Source organism: Cupressus sempervirens, chromosome 4, assembly GCF_028749045.1.
Source record: "Cupressus sempervirens isolate cs-2001-9-10 chromosome 4, ASM2874904v1, whole genome shotgun sequence".
Classification (NCBI taxonomy): domain Eukaryota; kingdom Viridiplantae; phylum Streptophyta; class Pinopsida; order Cupressales; family Cupressaceae; genus Cupressus; species Cupressus sempervirens.
Window position 1 is genome coordinate 618,873,571 of NC_143121.1, and position 10,966 is coordinate 618,884,536.

General features: G+C 34.8%; 1 pseudogene; it reads left to right on the forward strand.

The window, feature by feature from the left end:
* The first annotated feature begins 1,077 nt into the window (after positions 1-1,077).
* On the forward strand, positions 1,078-10,415 carry LOC149562743 (DNA replication licensing factor MCM4-like; annotated as a pseudogene).
* The last annotated feature ends 551 nt before the right edge of the window (positions 10,416-10,966 follow it).

Sequence of the window (10,966 nt, forward strand, 5' to 3'; positions counted from 1 at the left end):
AATTAGATTAACTTCATTGATAAGAATAAAAGTGAGTTTTTTAGTTATGTATGATGCAGCATACCATTCCTTCCATTTTAGAAGTAAACCAACCACCACACTATTGGTTCAGCTTTGTCAATATGCTTCTTTCATGATCATCATTTGCACTTTTATCAAACAAAAGTCTCTGTGCAAGCTTCTTCTTGCAATTTTAACAAATATTAATTACATATCACAACACATAACAAGACAAAGTCCTAAATTTAAAAAAAAACATTATATGGATGAAGATTGTCATTCACATCATGAATTCTAGATGTCTAAAGTTGTCATTCATGTCATGAATTCTAGATATGTAAAGTTACCATTCCTCTTTCTTTATGGCCTTTGGCAAAGTCTGGGTTAATCTATACTTGATCATTCCAAAAAATAGCCATTTAAATTTTTTGAAAGCAATTAAACCTAGACTAGTACAAAAAGAAATTGAACCATATATTAAGAATATGGAGTATGTAACCTGGACATACCAAAATAGAAAATGTATCATATTCTAATAAATAGAACTCCACTGTTATAAACATTGGATTAGATTGTTTGAAGTAATAAAGGTGAGCCAGCTAAATAATGGGCTAACAAAACATGCTTTATTGCTAGTGAGAAGCATTAAAAACTATATTAATGGTATGTTAGCCTGCACACACAGATGACTATCCACCTCAATGGGTGGTCCACATTGACTGTCCAAGCAACTGCCTCCTCAGGGAATCAGCATAGTAGATGCCTATGTACCAACTTTTGGTGCCTTCTACATTAAAAAAACCTATTTTGAAGATAGTGCCTTGTACCAAGAAACCTTTTGGAAAGAGAATTGCCTATCAATTGAGTCAATCATTTCTTTTCAATTTGTATAATATGTTTTGTTGAAACACACATTATTTACCTCTTTTGGCTATTATAATTAGATTCCCTAGTCTTTTGAGGGTGACCTTGATGGCAACCCCCCCCATGCTTGTTTGGGGCACAAATATAAGTCTTAAAGATGTCAATCAAGCAATTTAGCGCTTTCTGAGCAATTTTAGCGATGATCCTTTAGACCTTGAGGGGAAATACATGAGGCTCTTGGAACAGGTTCAAATTTGTCCCTGTTGGCTTCTTATGGTTACCATCTAGTCTCATTTCAAATTATTGGTTGAGCACATTTGCTTTTGTATTCACTTCATTTAGTTGATTTCTGATTTAGACAATGGAAGTCGAAGGTGATTCGTTGAATATTGATGCAATGAACATCTTTGAATATGATGAAGAAGTTTATGGAAAGATGGTAAGATATCCTCTTGAAATTCTTGCCATTTTTGACATTGTATTGATGGATGTAGCTGTTCACCTCAAGCCTTTGTGGGAGAAGCACATAGAAGTGACTAAATTGTATTTTTGGAAAAATATGTTCTGTCAGTTAGTATGTTTTCATTTAATGACTTTGTTGTTTTAGATTTTTTTATTCATGCACATAAATATGCCTCAGACTTACATATAACTGCCATTGCATTCAGGCAAGAATATTCAATCTTAGAAATATAATTAACATGCAAGATTTGAATCCATCAGGTAGGCAATGGTTTTTAAAGTTGTGTCTTCATTGTTCAATGCTATTTAAAAAATCTAATAAGGGGGTTTTGTTTTCTTTGAAATCTAGATATTGAGAAGATGGTTTTAGTCAAAGGAATGATAATTCGGTGTAGCTCAATTATACGAAAAATCAAAGAAGCATTCTTTAGGTGAATTGTTTGTGGATATGCTCTAGCACTAGTACCTATTGATAGAGGTAAATCATTGGATTGCAATTGAACTCTTAATATAACAGTTAATTGTGTCTTCATTTTATGTTATGTTTGTTTCTGAATTCTATTTTGCATAAACTGTGGTAGAGAATCTACGGCTTTAAATAGATTCATGCTTATGAAAGTGATCTCAGAAGCTTTTAGATTCTAGGATTTTGCAAATAAGATCTTACTCCTTATTGTGACATGGCCACTATTGATCTACTCTTTTTAACCTTAATTAGAACTAATAGGACACTGTCCATGAGGTTCTTCTTGTTGGCGCTCAAAATTGTAGTCCAAATTTTGAGCACTTTTGAGAAAATTGAGCCCTATAAATGCTTTTAAAATGCATATGTACCTGGTTGTACCTGACTGTACCATTGAAGGCCCTTAAGGTGTTTTATGTTTCTAGCACCCTGTATTCAGCCTATCTAAGCATTCTAGGAAGTTAAATTGCCATTCTGAGCCATTCTGTAAGATCCTGTTTTGAGAAATTGTCAAATTTGCATTTTCACTTAAGTGTCAAACAACGACAGGAGGCCCTGTTTGTCGTTGAATATCTCCAACCTAGAAATGTCTCATGACCTGCCACTTTGGGAGTGTCTAATATCCTTACCTGAGAGCCTATGTTTCATATTTTGAGTCATTTCAAGTTCGTTTGATTATGTTTTGAATCCCTTAAAGTTGGTTAGTTACTGTTTTCATGCTTTTGCATTTTGCACACATTTTTGGAAAGCCCTGTTTGACATGATATAAATTTGACCCAGTTAATCCAAATGTGAAAATTCCTATTGCGTTGTATTGTAGATGTTAGAAACTTGCTATGTTTCAAGTTTTAGCTTATAAAAAATCCGTTTGATCAGTTTTCAAATGCGATTCCAAGTGGAATTTCTATCTTTTTACTGGTGTTAGTATTTGCAGATTGATCGGTACCCCTGTTCAGGATGTCATAACTTGAGATCTGTGATAGCTGAAATTGAATGGATTGTATCCCTATATTTTCCTCTAAAAATTTTCCAAGTGTGTTAGTTTGCAAGTCTTGATGAATCCATATGCACACTTTTTCGGGTCAATTCCATTTCCAAAAATCACTTTCTATCAGTGTTTCTAGTTTGCCAAATCCAAGTAGCTCAGTTTGACCACTTTCTATTTGCACTCAATTATTTTTCATGAGCTCAAATTGTATATCCATAATGTCCTCATGATAGAGAACCAACATCCCAGTTTCCATTTTCCCATGTGCTCATTTTCCTAGTTTTCCAGGCCAATTCCAACCTTAGTTTATTGCTTTCTAACATGTTTGTTCGTAGGTAAATTTGAGAATGTAGCTTCGACAATGAATATCTTTTCACTGGGAATTAGTCATGAGATGAGATTTGAGAGGGTGCAAGAATGAGAAGTAGAGATTTAGTATGTTCAATTTCAGGGTCTAGTCAGTTGTTCGAGTTAGTTTTTAAAGGAAGTCAATAGACCTCTTGGCATGAAATTCATAGTTTGACAAGAAATGGTAAAATGAGTTTCAAATTGATTGTTCAATAGTCAAATTTGATGGGAATCAGTATCAGGTCATTAGTAGATCAATTTTCCAATTCAGTTGTCTGGAAACAAAATTTTTTTTAGTCGGACCCATTTTGGGGTCTGACGAAATTCATTAGAATACTGAAGGGGATGAAGTTTTCTGAGTCAAGGAGTTCTCATTGATTTTAGTCTCATATGTTATTCATCATATCTGAGCTTTTAATGAAGGTGATACTAAAAGCAAAAGTGGCCATGGTGGCAATCTTCAATTTGACTTGTTCTTGACCAGTTAGCTCTCTTAGAATCTACAGAATTAAAATGTTCCTCTTTTCTCATAAATGGATGATGTTGGTCTAGACAAGAATCAAATTGATAAAATTGTTTTTGTTGGTGGTAGCACTCGTATTCCTAAAGTGCAACAACTATAACAGAGACTCCATAGTAAAGAAAAGTAGCTCACGCAAGGAGCAAGACTAGCAAATCAAAAGTGATCAGCACTAAAGTTTAAGGCTAAGTTGTTGTAAGGTGAATTGAGATTCATGTCAAGGAATTAGGAAACCAAATGGAATTGTTTAAAATAGGGAGCACCTCACTTGTATTGCAAAGGAGTAGAAAATTACACCCAATCAGCAAAGAGCATGAGATGCCCATAATAAATAAAGGGATGAACTCATGTTTTTTAAAGAAAGAACATGACAGCTAGTGGCATAAAAAGAGAGAAGGGGTCAATGCATAGCAAAGGGGGTGGTGGCAATTAAAAAGAGCAGCCTGATGCATGTATGAAGGAGTTCCCACAACTTAAAAAGGAACAAGGCCCATGCTTTGCAAAATTTTAAAGGATTTTCATGTTTAGAAACCACAAACAGTTCAAGACAATGGTAGATATCAAAGTTCAAGCTAGACGCTAATTCAGAGCTCCTGCAGGGGATCACAGTTATAAAAGGAATAGATAGTAGAGCGCGGTATAGAAAAATAACCCCACATCCAATGGCAATAATCAATGCCAAGTCAATGAGAAGAAAACCACCATCAAAGATGTAGCTCACACAATAGAGGTCAAGCCGCTGCATTTGAAGAAAATGTAGTCAATAGGTTGCCCATGCCATAGAATAGGGCCTCACACAGTGGTTCAGCTATAATATTTATCCCACATTGGGGAAAAGATAAGTTTTGAAACAGTTTAAAATCCTATCCATACAAGATGATAGTGTATTGAAAGACACGACCTTTTTAGAAAGTGCTCAACCTTGTGTGGAGGGTCCCACCTTCTTGCTAGCTTGGTGATTGAAAAGCAAAATTTTGATCAAATGCGACACCCACACCTAGAGGTGACATGTGGCAGCTCTGGGAGGCAGTCAGGAGAGCAGAAGTTGATTGCAAAAGCCTCTATGGGATTACATTTCAACGTATGAGTGAAAGGCTGAGTGTAAGGGTATTACGATCTTATGCTCATCTCATGAGATCAAAGGTTGAGAATTAAAGGCTTCCCAATGATACACTCATATGAGCGTAAGGCAATTTTTAGACATTCATGGGCTTATGTTCAAGCCCGTAAGAATGTAAAGGGCATCCTTCAGCATATGGACATGAATGGAAATGTGCAGAGGCCCCGGGACTACAGGAAAAGAGGATTTAAAGGGTGCCCATAAAATCATAAAGGATATCCACACTCATAAGAGCGTAAATTGAAATTTCCAAGAGCCTGATCTTACACTGAGGTCGTAAAGATGTAAAGCAAGATGCATGTAAAGGAAAAAATGAGAGTTTTTGGTGCTACGAGATATGGGAGGTATTAATATCTCCATTATACATGAGAACATAAGGATATTTTCATATGCTCATAGTTCTACAGGAGGTGGAAATTTGAAAAGAGAAAAGGAAATTAATTAATTAATTAGTATTGATTAATTAATTAATATTTCAGTTGTCACAGCTAATCAATGTGTGACAAGTGGCATCTTTAGGATTGGAGAGATAAGAAGGATAAAGTAAAAATGAGTTTGAAATGAAAATTCAGAGAAGTTAAACGCATAGAGTGAAAATTTTGAAATATTTTGAAGTTTTATATAGTCTTAACTATATAATTTTAAAAAAATTTCATTTTTTATGCAAAGACACAGTCCAGACCTATTTTTCAAAATGCCATAACAGGGGTGATTTTTATCCAAATTGGGCACTTCAATATACCGTTGGAACCAACAAGAAGTGAATTTTTTGAATTTCAGGTCAGATTTTGCACAGGTCTTTGCTAGTTTAGTCTATAAGAAGATTTTCAATTTTAGAGGCATCCTCAGTGGAATGAGCAAAATTCAACGAGATGTATTAGAATCAGATAAAGGGAAATTTTGAAGGCTTGGTAAAGTCTGGATGTGAAGAAAATTAGTTCTAGAGTGTTTCCTTGGCTTTTAAAAGTCATTTTTTAAACTGATTTTCATTTTATCGTGAGTTAAAATCAGGAATCAAATCAATTATTCTGCAAATATCTTAGATATTTTGTGATGGTGGAGGCTAAATGATGAAGATTTGATTCAACAGTTAAGGGAAAAGGTAAGAGAGTTGTTTTAACCTGTTGAGAAGGTTTTACAAGTGGACAGATGTCATGTTCATATCAAACCCGAGAAATTAACTCTTCTCCTATATCTTCTTTTCTTTTCCTCATTGTAAGGGGTTCTAGTTTTTTGTGACAGAGAAACTGGTAGGTTCCAATTCTAGGGAGAAAATTTTCACATTACAATGAGACCATATTCTGGTTCCAGTATTGATGTGCTTCCTTGACTGTGATACCATACTTCAGCATAATTGTTTCATGTGAATAGTAGTAGTGCAGATAATAGAAGAAGTTCTGATATGTTAGGTGTTTTTCATGTTTCAATTTTATGCATCTGAATGTATAGTTTCAAGGAAATGAATACATATGAGCAGCAATTTCACTAGTTTCATTCTAGTTTTTGTCTCCTGTCTTAGCAATCTATAAATCTTATGTGGTCTTGGAACAAATATCTAAGATCCATTTGCATCCCCCTTAGGTTTTATGTTTGATGTATTTTGCTATTGGACCAAAGGGCCAAGTAAATGCTTGATATGTTTAAACAAGGTTACTGGTTATTTGAGAATTGTATTTTATGAGAATGAGACCTGAATGAACACTGATGTCTGAATCATAAGGTGATTAGATAGATTTGATGTCTGGGTATACAAGATATGTCCTGATGTCACAGATGTATGTTTTGAATTCATGGGATTGCCCAATGGATTAGGCACTGATCAGTTATAGGATCACTTGTTATACTTCTACATATTTGAGGATTTATTGAAACTCAACATCAATAATCAAACAATTTTCCCCTTTCTTGTTGAAGGACCTAAATAGAATGCCCTCACTCAGCTTATGAGGTTCCTAGATCTGCATTTAGCTACTATATATTAATGTTATTTCATGAGTTATCAGGAGAAATAAGGGTTTTATCTACTTCATATTAGATTCAGTGTATGCTTTGATAACTGGTACCATATAAAGAATCTATAGGTCAATGCACCTAGGTTTTGTAAAGCTTGAAGAAGAAGAAGGGTCTAGCCTTATAGTTGGCCTATTGTCAGAAATGGCATGTTGAAAATGGGAGTTAGCTACCCCTAGATATGTCAATTTCTCAGTGGGATAATTGAAAACCCTCTAGCATTTTCAAACACCAACACTTCTCACATTAAGATGTTTGCTTGATGAAAGCTATATATGAGAGAGCACATTTTTTTAGTGTGAAAAAATCCCTGTATGAGAACTTTCACACCAAATTTTATTCTCATATTCCATGAGAATCTTCTATCAAATTTTATCAAACGTATTTCATGTTTTTAAAAAAAATCTCATATCTTTGCTTCACTATGTACAATGGTACTTGTTGTCTAAAAGTGTTTTTGTTGGATTTGTATTCACATCCTATTTTATGCTTCAAATGCTCAGGTCAGATTGATGAACCTACACATTATGCAAGGCTAGAATGTGTTTCTATGAATTCTTTGACATTGATGCATAGAATATGCAAGTAGGAACTTGTTGATTTTAGTTTATGCATGATTTGAAGCTGCATTTTCAAGACTCTGAAGACAACTATATCCTTTTACTTTGTGGTTAGGTTTTCTAATAAGCAGATTGTAAGGCTACAAGAAATGCCTGATGCCATTCCAGAGGGGGAAATCATGCACACTATTAGCTTGGTGATGCACGAAAAAATTGTTGATGCGGCCAAACCTAGTGATTGAATCGAGGTGTGTCTAACATTACATGATATACAAATTCTACACTTATTTTTATTGCCAAGTGTTACTATTTGAAGGTTGACATTGGTTTTTTTTTGTAGGCTACTGGGATTTTCAGAGCTATGACAATTAGAGTGGGACCAAACCAAAGGATTGTGAAATCTCTATTTAAAGCAAAGCTCTCAAGCCTATCTTAGTCCATTTAAGTTGGAAATGAGGACCTTAATGGTGTATTCTATGATTTCTAACTCTAATTTGTAAATCATTTTCTAGTGCAGACCTACATTGATTGCCTTCATCTGAAAAAGGTAGACAAGACAAGATTGTGAGCCAAAGATCCAATGGAACATAATACCAATAGTGATAGTTTTGCCTCTTTTCAAGACGGTGATATGTCACTAGCTGATTATGAAGCTAAGGTATAAACTCATACTTTTTACCTTTTGTATATAACATGAATTTTGCAAGCTCTAAAATTGAATTTTGACTGCCAATTTCAAAATTGAGAAGTTGAAAGAACTATCTCGCATGCTCAATATCTATGAGAGGCTAACTAGGTCCTTAGCTCTGAGTATTTGGGAGCTAGAAGATGTAAAGAAAGGGCTCTTGTGCCAAGTATCTTTCTTTGCATTCATGTTCGATTAATTGGTAATTTGTTGCATGTTCTTTGAACCATATGTTAACCATTATGCTTCTTAAATAGCTTTTCGGGGGAACTGTAGTAAAACTAGCTTCAGGCACTACTTTTTGCGGTGATATCAACATCTTGCTTGTTGGGGATCTAGGTATGAGTAAGTCTCAACTACTTCAGTATGTGCATAAGTTGGTTCCTCGAGGCATTTATACAAGTGGTCATGGAAGCTCTATGGTTAGTTTGATTGCTTATGTATCAAAGGATCCTAAAACTAGTGAAACAGTAAGTTATTGACTCAATTTGTTGATCATTGAGCTCTTTGGGCTGCCTACTCCCCCACTGCTACCTACCACTTTATTCTATATAAACTACTTATTTCTTTGAACTCAACAGGTTCTAGAAAGTGGAGCACTGGTAATGAGTGGTAGGGGTGTTTTCTGCATAGATGAGTTTGACAAGATGTCAGACAATGCTCATAGCATGTTACATGTGGTGTGATTTTTCTCTGAGCTCTTTGAATTATGTGCTTTTACTTGTTTCTTGAATTTGTAATCTATGTTGTTGGTTGACTTGTATATCAATGTCTGGTCATTCCTTTGAAGTAGGTTATGGAACAAAAAATAGTGTCAATTGTAAAGGATGGGATCATAGCATCTTTGAATGCAAGAACATCTATTTTAGCTTGTGCCAATCCTAGTGGTTCATGCTACAACCCTAGATTGTCAGTTCTTGACAATATCCAACTTCCTCCAACATTGCTTTCTAGGTGGAGTATGTTTGGTTTTAGAATTCAAGCTAGAGAATTTATTTGTTGTCACTCAAGTATAAAAGAATCACAAAAAATGCCTGCAGGTTTGATTTGATCTACCTAGTGCTTGATAAAGCTGATGAACAAACGGACAGGTGCCTTGCAAGGCATCTTATTACATTACATTATGATGAGCCGGAGGTAAGTTCTGATTTGATCAATACTATGTAGTAATTAATGGGGGGTCCAATGACCTAATATTTTTGATGTGAATTACATTATGATTCTAGGACCAAACACTGGATGCATTCAACCTCCCAACTCTCACTTCGTATATCACTTATGCAAGACAACATATGCATCCTAAGATATCTGATGAGGTAGTAGAAGATCTAATTTGTGGTTATGTTGAAATGTGTAGGAAGGGAAACTTCCCTGGTAGTAGCAAGAAGGTTAGCTCAATATATTCTCAAATTCAATTTCTATATAGTATGCTTACAAGTTACACATGTGAAAAAAGTAATAGTATATCTCATACTTCTACTGAAGAATGCACCTAGATGCAAGGCAATTCTCATGTTATGTTAACTTGTTCTCCTGAATGAATTGTATAGGTTATCACAATGACTCCATGCCAAATTGAAAGATTAATAAGAATAAGTGAAGCCCTTGCCCACATCAGATTCTCTGAGTGGGTAAGAAATTCTTATGTAGACAAAAGTGGGTTACATTCTTAAATGTTTTAAAGCTAGATTGAGGCAATAAAAAGATATGTTACATTCCAATTCTGCAAGTTGAAAGGTGTGATGTGGCAGAATCATTTCAGCTTCTTGAAGTTGCACTTCAACAATCTGCCACCGATCATTCAACTGGTAACCATTGTGCATCTTTGGCAATGAGGATTGTCAGTTCATTTAGTTGTATATTGAATGCATTATCATCAAAAAATTAGTCAGCTCTGAAAGAACTATGTTAATTGGAAGCCACTAAATGCATTTGAGTGTCATGGTTATAGGAACCATTGACATGGATCTCATAAACATGGGAGTCTTAGCCAGTGAAAGAATGAGATGAGCCAACCTTATTTCATCACTGAGGATTCTTATCATGGAAAGGATGCAGACAGGGGGACCATCAACCCGTATTACTAAGGTAACATTCTTTATACTACCCTAAATAGTGTTGAGAAAATTGTTGGTATGGCACCTAACCAGATATGAATGAATGCAATTACAGTTGATGGAGGAAATGCACAAATAGGGATCCAAGGAAGTCAGCCTGAATGATGTAAGTAATTCTTTGTTGTGGGTAAATTTCAAGCTATTTCTAACTTTATTTTCTTGGGGGAAATGAATACATTATGAGTTATGTTGTTCAATTTCATATTCGTAATGCAATTGGAAACCTTGTGAGTGAGGGGTTTGTTACAATTCATGGGGACAATGTGAAGAGGACCTGAACGAGTTTTGAGGATGATATGGCCCCTATAACAATTAGTAATGAAGTATCTGATAAGACTATGGTCCGTGTGTTGTGGAAAACTATTTTAATATGCCCTGACCTTCATGCTCTGTAGTAAATTGATGGGTACATTCTCTTGTAAAAAAATCCAAAAAATTGAAGGAATCCAAAGCCTGGGTGTACTATCTATGACAAAGACAACCACTGAGGTAATGATGGATATCTTATAATCCTTGCTTAGATAAGAGGATGATAATTATAAATTATGAGAATCATTGGTGTTTTGTTCTATCAAGTTTCGGAGCGAGGAAAAAGTAATTGCAATTATAAAGGTATTTTTTTTCAACCAACATAATGGAAAAAGCTCATTTTAATGTTCACAATGGCATTTTTCCTCTCCCTCTAGTTTCACGTGGTTACCTAAATATAAAGAGAATTAAATATAAAAAGAGAAATTTATTTTAATCTATATTTTAAATTAAATATAAAGAGGAAAACTTAGAATCTAATCTTGATGTAGTGATGATTCTATGGTGGTGACTTCAACAA